At 33.8% G+C, this 8,361-nt stretch overlaps 1 pseudogene across 1 annotated transcript in view; it reads right to left on the reverse strand.

Annotated features, from left to right (window-relative positions):
- LOC143234649 (uncharacterized) overlaps positions 1 to 7,921 on the reverse strand; it is a 58,948-nt pseudogene extending 51,027 nt beyond the window's left edge. Inside the window, exons 1-5 of the transcript XR_013018744.1 lie at positions 7,765 to 7,921; positions 5,579 to 5,812; positions 5,225 to 5,425; positions 3,722 to 3,875; positions 50 to 253 (exon numbers count right to left, since the gene is read on the reverse strand). The product of XR_013018744.1 is annotated as an uncharacterized LOC143234649 (transcript). The remainder of the gene's footprint in view (positions 1 to 49; positions 254 to 3,721; positions 3,876 to 5,224; positions 5,426 to 5,578; positions 5,813 to 7,764) is intronic.
- Positions 7,922 to 8,361: the final 440 nt, after the last annotated feature.

Raw genomic sequence — 8,361 nt, forward strand, 5'->3', positions numbered from 1 at the left:
ACAGTCCCTGTAGTCTATAGCTAACAACTTAGTTACAATAAACACTTACCAATCCTTTATGGTTTACAGCATGAATGGAAGCTCCCTGTGATATGAGTTCTTCTGCAACGTCATCATGTCCATTGAGACATGCAATGTGGAGTGAAGTATTACCACATACATTCACAGCATCGACTTCGGCTCCGAGTTCCAGAAGAAGCTGAACAGCCCCTAATCGACCGTTTGCTGCGGCAGCATGAAGAGGAGTGTACCACTTAATAAGGGAAAGTAAACAGATTTAATACCTTATAACAGTAAAATATTTACAACACAATTATATAGTTAATTAGATCTGACAACAGGATACCCAACCAAAAGGGTGACTCCTTCTAAAAGGTCACAGAAAATTTATCCTCTATTCTAACTTTAAACTTATTACAGCAGCATGTTTTGACTATGGACATCTGAATTTATCTTACTTTCTTTCAGGTTTATTTCATTGTCCATTTATTTAATGTTTACACCACCAGCTGATATTGTTACCCAATTAAAGGAGAATTTCAGCTGGTGGCAGTGGTGGTTGTGCTCTACAATGCACCCCCAGCAAGTGACTAGAGGTAACACTAAACATTTGCATAAATTATGTTGACAAAATTATTATTATTAAATACGCTACTATATCTTTTACAGTAATTCTTTTTCTGTCAAATTCTAAAACAACCTTAACAAAAGCAACCAGGGAGATTACATACCCTGGCCTTGCAGCATATGTTTTGAATTTTTGGTTTCAATGGGAAATTCAGTCTTAATCTGATCAATTTTTATACAGTTATTTTTGACAAACATTTCTATTAAAGAAATGTTTCAAACCTATCCAGAACCTAGATCAGATTTTCAGAGTACTGCCCTATGGGGAAATTATCTTCTGTAAAAATATCATACAAATCTGTTTATGTTTTCAAAATATACACATAGGCATACATATGGACCCAAATACAAGACCCCACCCCCAAGAGGAAGAGGTTAAAAACCCTTAGGGGAGTAAGGCCACATATGCACATTCAGATATTTGTGTAGCACGTATACCACGTAGTGACAAACTATTAATGTATAAATACAGATGCTCATTAAAATGTTTAGATACTGATTATTTGTCACATTCAATGTTGGTGAAAACTCATTTAACATGATTATAGTAGATACATCACTCATAAAGTGCTCTGTAACTAACAAAAACTAATAGAATTTTAAGATCTATTTACAAAGATATTGATAAGCAATGATACTTATTGGAGATGGTTTAGAGAAGAGCTACTATTATGATTCTGAAGATGAAAGGGTTATCTTTAAGGAATAGGTTCAAATATTTATTTTCTTAATAAAAAGATCGGTAAAACATTATCATCATGTTTAACTAAGAACTTATAAATTAAAAGCCTCTGACTTCTTTGTACTGTGTCCTCAATACAAAAAGATGAGAGAAATTTAAGATTTTGAAAACAAAGCAACAATGGTTCAAACAGTTTAGTTTTTCTGATTGCATCCACCAATAAAGGTGGGTAAAGGATACGTTTTCCCTCCTGTGTGTAATTGGTGGATACATGCAGAATGTTATTTCTCACTGTTCTGATAAAATGGTCCATGTCTGATGATGATAAGGATATACAGGTGTATTTTAATATTCTTTGAGAGCCAATTATGATCAGTATTGTATGGCAGAAGTAAGCACTCAACCGAGTGTCCTTCAAGTTAATGTGATGCATTTCTATCATAGTAGTATTTATTTTTAGAGGCTGACATCTTATGGGACTTAAGGTAGCAATCAATAAATCCTGAAAAATAAAGGGTAGGTTTAACATTTGTAAATTTACTTTTTCTGAAAACTGCATGTGCAAGGACAACCTTGAAGAACCAAAGGGTCCTATGCTACCTGTATATCTCAGAAGATACTTAAAAATATTTTATCAGAATTATAATTCAACTGTCACATGTTAAAAAAAACAACAACTGCCATACACGGCACCTGTTTGTCCCACATATAAAAAAAACAACAACTACCATACACAGTACCTGTTTGTCCCACATATAAAACAACTGCCATACACGGCACCTGTTTGTCCCACATATAAAACAACTGCCATACACGGCACCTGTTTGTCCCACATATAAAAAAAAACAACTGCCATACACGGCACCTGTTTGTCCCACATATAAAAAAAACAACAACTACCATACACAGTACCTGTTTGTCTCACATATAAAACAACTGCCATACACGGCACCTGTTTGTCCCACATATAAAAAAAACAACTGCCATACACGGCACCTGTTTGTCCCATTATAAAAAAAACAACAACTGCCATACACGCACCTGTTTGTCCCACATATAAAACAACTACCATACACAGTTGCCTGTTTGTCTCACATATAAAAAAACAACTACCATACACAGTACCTGTTTGTCTCACATATAAAACAACTGCCATACACGGCACCTGTTTGTCCCACATATAAAAAAAAACAACTGCCATACATGGCACCTGTTTGTCCCACATATAAAAAAAAACAACTGCCATACACGGCACCTGTTTGTCCCACATATAAAAAAACAACAACTGCCATACACAGTACCCGTTTGTCTCACATATAAAAACAACTGCCATACACGGTACCTGTTTGTCCCGGACATTCAGCTCTGCTCCACAACTCTTTAACAACTGAATGACATCTGTATGTCCCATTAAAACAACAACTGCCATACACAGTACCTGTTTGTCCCGGACATTCAGCTCTGCTCCACAACTCTTTAACAACTGAATGACATCTGTATGTCCCATTAAAACAACAACTGCCATACACAGTACTGCCATACACAGTACCTGTTTGTCCCAGACATTCAGCTCTGCTCCACAACTCTTTAACAACTGAATGACATCTGTATGTCCCATTAAAACAACAACTGCCATACACAGTACCTGTTTGTCCCGACATTCAGCTCTGCTCCACAACTCTTTAACAACTGAATGACATCTGTATGTCCCATTAAAACAACAACTGCCATACACAGTACCTGTTTGTCCCGGACATTCAGCTCTGCTCCACAATTCTTTAACAACTGAATGACATCTGTATGTCCCATTAAAACAACAACTGCCATACACAGTACCTGTTTGTCCCGGACATTCAGCTCTGCTCCACAACTCTTTAACAACTGAATGACATCTGTATGTCCCATTAAAACAACAACTGCCATACACAGTACCTGTTTGTCCCGGACATTCAGCTCTGCTCCACAACTCTTTAACAACTGAATGACATCTGTATGTCCCATTAAAACAACAACTGCCATACACAGTACCTGTTTGTCCCGGACATTCAGCTCTGCTCCACAACTCTTTAACAACTGAATGACATCTGTATGTCCCATTAAAACAACAACTGCCATACACAGTACCTGTTTGTCCCGGACATTCAGCTCTGCTCCACAACTCTTTAACAACTGAATGACATCTGTATGTCCCATTAAAACAACAACTGCCACACACAGTACCTGTTTGTCCCGGACATTCAGCTCTGCTCCACAACTCTTTAACAACTGAATGACATCTGTATGTCCCATTAAAACAACAACTGCCACACACAGTACCTGTTTGTCCCGGACATTCAGCTCTGCTCCACAACTCTTTAACAACTGAATGACATCTGTATGTCCCATTAAAACAACAACTGCCATACACAGTACCTGTTTGTCCCGGACATTCAGCTCTGCTCCACAACTCTTTAACAACTGAATGACATCTGTATGTCCCATGTAATGCAGCCCAGTGAACTGCTCGTCTTTCTTTCTTATCAAAAGAATTACACGTCGCTCCATTCTTGAGAAGCAGGTCAACCATCTAAAAATATTCACACCTGATGATGACCAAAGAAGGTTGAAACACTGTTCGCTCCTATACATTGTTTTTCTCTATCCATACCAGCCATTTTTACATACATGTTTTATTATAAAGTACTCAACTTCTGTTAAACATTTCAAATGAGTATAATGAACTCAATATGATTACAGAATGTTACTGTTTACTAACCAATCATTGAACAGATTCATTTACATTTCCTTATTATTTTTATTAGATTAGAATAAATTTTTGGACAGTATAACTCAAGCACATAAATTCTACCTTGTTTAAAAAATATTAAGATAATATATAAAAGAAAAACAAAACTCACTACCAGTTTCCTTTACAAAAAGAACCTTCAAGTTATGAACATGGGATTTTATGTCATTAAATGCAGATCATATTTTGTGTCCATTTTCAAATACTTGACCTTAAAGCAGTGTTCCCATTTTCAAACCCCTTTTTTGCATATTGCATTTAAAATATTAAATTACTTTAGCACAAATCTTTTTGAACAAATTTACAACTATTAAGGATGTTACAACTTAGTCTTATATTATTTACATTTGATTCCTTTATTTTAAAATGAAACATCTGAAATACCAATTAAAACTACAGTTTTTGTTGTCACATGATCTGCTCACTGTTACAAGGCTATACATTATTCTCTATGCATAGAGAATAATAAACAAAGTATTGGAAAGAAAATTAAAAATAAACAAGTGAAAATAACAAGATGTGAAGTTATGCACATGAGTAAAAGAAGCTGCCTAACATTTCAGGAACATATGAAAGGTGTGCACACATTCCCATTTATTAAATTTATATTAAATATTTCATTGCACTGTATGCTGATGTTAATATAAAAAGTTAATGATATAATAGAGAAAATGGAAACTGAAATATGAACACTACCTTTAAAAACATTTAATATTCATTTAGAAGGTTCTAAAGATTATCCAAATGAAAAATGTAAACTATTAGATGAATTATGTTTTTATAGTCAAAATGAAAATCACATTGCATGTTAACTATTCAGAGTCTGAGTACAAATAACTACATTACATAAATGTTTTATAATAAATAGAAGACAAAATCAAAATTAAATATTTTTTCTGAAACTACATAACTTTAAGATTGTTCAATTCAAACTTAAACTATATGATCAACTAATTTCTTTTTCTAAAGTACTTTCACGAGAGTTACACACCTACATGAAAGTCGGTTGTAGTCATCTGGTTAAGTTGGTAAGTTTAAAATGAAACATAAAAGCTAATCTTTAAATTATCTCATGATTTTAATGAAAAGAGAAATCTTTTCCACATACACTGAAGAAAACACACGAATACCTCTGTATGTCCATTATAAGATGCGTGATGTAGACTAGTGCGTCCTGCTCGATCCGATACATTCAAATTATTTTGAAGAGGTATGATGTACTTTGCACATTCTATAGCATTGTTTGCTGCCGCCACGTGGAGAGGAGTCTGCCAACTTTTGTCTCGAGCATTAACGTCTGCTTCATGTTTAAGTAGTGCTTCTACTGTGTCCTACAAAAGTTGAAGTAAATAATATCGTACATTTTCATACCATGGATGCTTCTGTTTTTAAATAAAGGAAAATTTATTAGATATGTAGAACATAATGTAACTTTAATTTTTATCTTTTAAATATAGAAAATGAAGTAACTTATTTCACAATACCTCACTTCCTCTAGAACATGCACGATGCAGTGGAGTTACCCAGTGGTTATCTTTTGTGTTAACTCGAGCCCCACTCAAAATCAATATATCAGCAATTTCTGCTTCTCCGCAGTACGCTGCAGCATGGAGCACGCTGCGGCGTTCTGTATCTTGATAGTTCACATCTTCTCGTTGTAAGATCAGTTCACGAACTTCGTCCACATCTCTCTTGAATACAGCATGAACAAGTGAAGGCTGAAAACAATAAAGAAAATTCTTTTTTACAGTTCCATAGTTATGTTATTAAGAAAACATCATAGACAAACCACAAAAACCTGAAACAGTAAATACAAATGATCCTAACAGGTGTTAATACCACTTCAACATTGCTAAGGTAACATCTAAAAGGCTCACCTATACAAAAAACACAAGGTATCAGGATTTAATGAATATACAAGTTCATATTTAAGACAGTTATTAAAGAAGTTCTCATGATATCCACGTATTTTACAAGTACACCAGTAATGTGTACTTACTGGCATTCAACAAAAAATATTGAAAACCCACTGATGTTTAAGTGTTAAAACAGTTTTTTTTTAATATTTTAGCAAATACACACCAGACGCAAATAATTTGGGTTCTGAAATTCATTTAGTTTATTTATACTTTTATTGCTAAGGAAGAACATAATACAAAACTACAGACTAAAGACACAACCTATCTCCTTGATATCTTGGCTAAATTTTATGAATGAATTTCTGCTATATTGGACCACTGTTAAATTGGGATGATTTAGTTGTGAGTTTCAGTCTCACTTTTAATTTACCTGTGTGACAAAAATAGTTCCTACATTTCTTTTAATTATAGCTGGTAATGTGTGTGCTTGAAACTTGGTTAACATAGTTTGAACCATATATAAATCAACTCAATGGTATAACTAAAGAAAAGAATCTCGGGCCAGTGGCAGACAAATCTCTCAAGCTATCAAGGCAATACTCATTTCTAGTAGCATATCTAATAGACTTTTAAAACTTATAGGCACTTAACACCAGTCAAATAATGTAATTATTTAGTCATATAAACTGCTAGTTTTACATTATTCAGAACAGTGTTAAGTCTTGATTTCATTGTCAAACAAGAGATACTGACCTACACAATAGGGTTCAGTGAAGGTACCAAGATGATTCAGAGGGTGGAAAGGGTTATCTTTTTGGAAGTTGAAAGATTAACTTTACAACTGATAGGATGAAAGCATTCAGAATTATTTGTGGTGAAGACAGAAGACTATAGAATCACAGGATACAAGCAAGACTTGGAAAGATCAAAGGTGATGATCCAGTTATTTTTTCTTAACATCATCACTAACTTAAAAAATGAGTTACTTCAAACAGTAGTAGAGGCTGATGGTTTCTAGAAGTTTAGATGGAATACTATTTCCTAAAAAAATAACAGTAGGTTCAATGTTTCTTTAGAGACTGGTGTACAAAAGTAAGTGTGATGGACCAAATGTTATCTATATGCTAAAATATGACAGTTTAGGAAAAAATAACTCCTACCCTGTTGAAACAGTTTTCACTTCTCCAACAGGTTTAACTCATAGATTTAGCATGCTTTTGACCACGAATTACCAAAGTGATACTCTAAACTCCAATTTACAAGTACTACTATTGTTTGGTACATATACTTCTCAGTAATGTTATGAATTTTAAGTTTCTCTTCGTTTTCCGTGCCAGTGCAGTAATGGTAAAAAGTCTCATGTCGCTTTTCAATTTCCACTGAATTTGAAACTCAATTTTTGTTTTTCAACGTTCTGCGATTTTTATTGTACGCTATATTCATATATTTATAAAAAATATATACATACATATGTATATACTGATAAATTATGAAGAGAGATGTTTTTAAACCAATGTTAATATTCAAAGTTTATTTATATTATAAGTTGAAATAATATTAAAAGATAAAAAAACATTTAGGCCTAACTTTGAATGTTAGGCTTAGGACTTCAGAAGCTTAGGCGATATCAAACCTTTACTCAACAGCAGACTCGCCCGTCACTCTTACCCACACTAATTGGTCGCTGAAATAATTCGAATGAACTGGTTGGTCTTAGGCTACAAAGTATTTCTTGGGAGTTGTATCAGTCTATAGACTTGTCTCAAGCCTGATTCATATCAAGAAACTAACAGCTTTCTTTGAGTACTTACCTCATCAATTAACTGAGAAATTACCATAATGTTTACGATATTTCAAGAGTAGTTACCATCAGTCAAAAATTTTCTGTTAAAATTTAAATGGAAAATAATTAGTAACTTCCTCATGACCGGTTCTTACTTCCCGGTCTTACAGTTAACATAAACATTACATGTACCCTTTATAAACCATCACTAGATGGCAATAAAAAAGAATGGGTAAAATGCTTGTGAAAAGTGAGACTCAGGTAAAGATACAATGTGTAACCCTTTTCAAATTTGGAACTGTTAAAATAAATGTTCTCACTCGAAACAAAATTTTTACCACCTTACTTTGATTCAAAGGACTTTTCGCAGTTTTTACCTGATGATTGCAAAATGCCTTACATTTTTAGAGACGTTCCTAATTCACCCGCCAATATGCACAAAATCATATATATATACATATGCACCACAATAATTTGCATTATTTATACCTCAAAAACTGTTTAATAACCAACCCCATACTGATGATATTAGAAATCACAAAGAAATATTACAATATAACCTTTGTTTAAAATTGGTTTTTTAACAACTAGGACTAAGTATGTTTGCTAGAGGGAGAATATGTAG

The sequence above is a fragment of the Tachypleus tridentatus genome, chromosome 12, assembly GCF_004210375.1.
Source record: "Tachypleus tridentatus isolate NWPU-2018 chromosome 12, ASM421037v1, whole genome shotgun sequence".
NCBI classification, from domain to species: domain Eukaryota; kingdom Metazoa; phylum Arthropoda; class Merostomata; order Xiphosura; family Limulidae; genus Tachypleus; species Tachypleus tridentatus.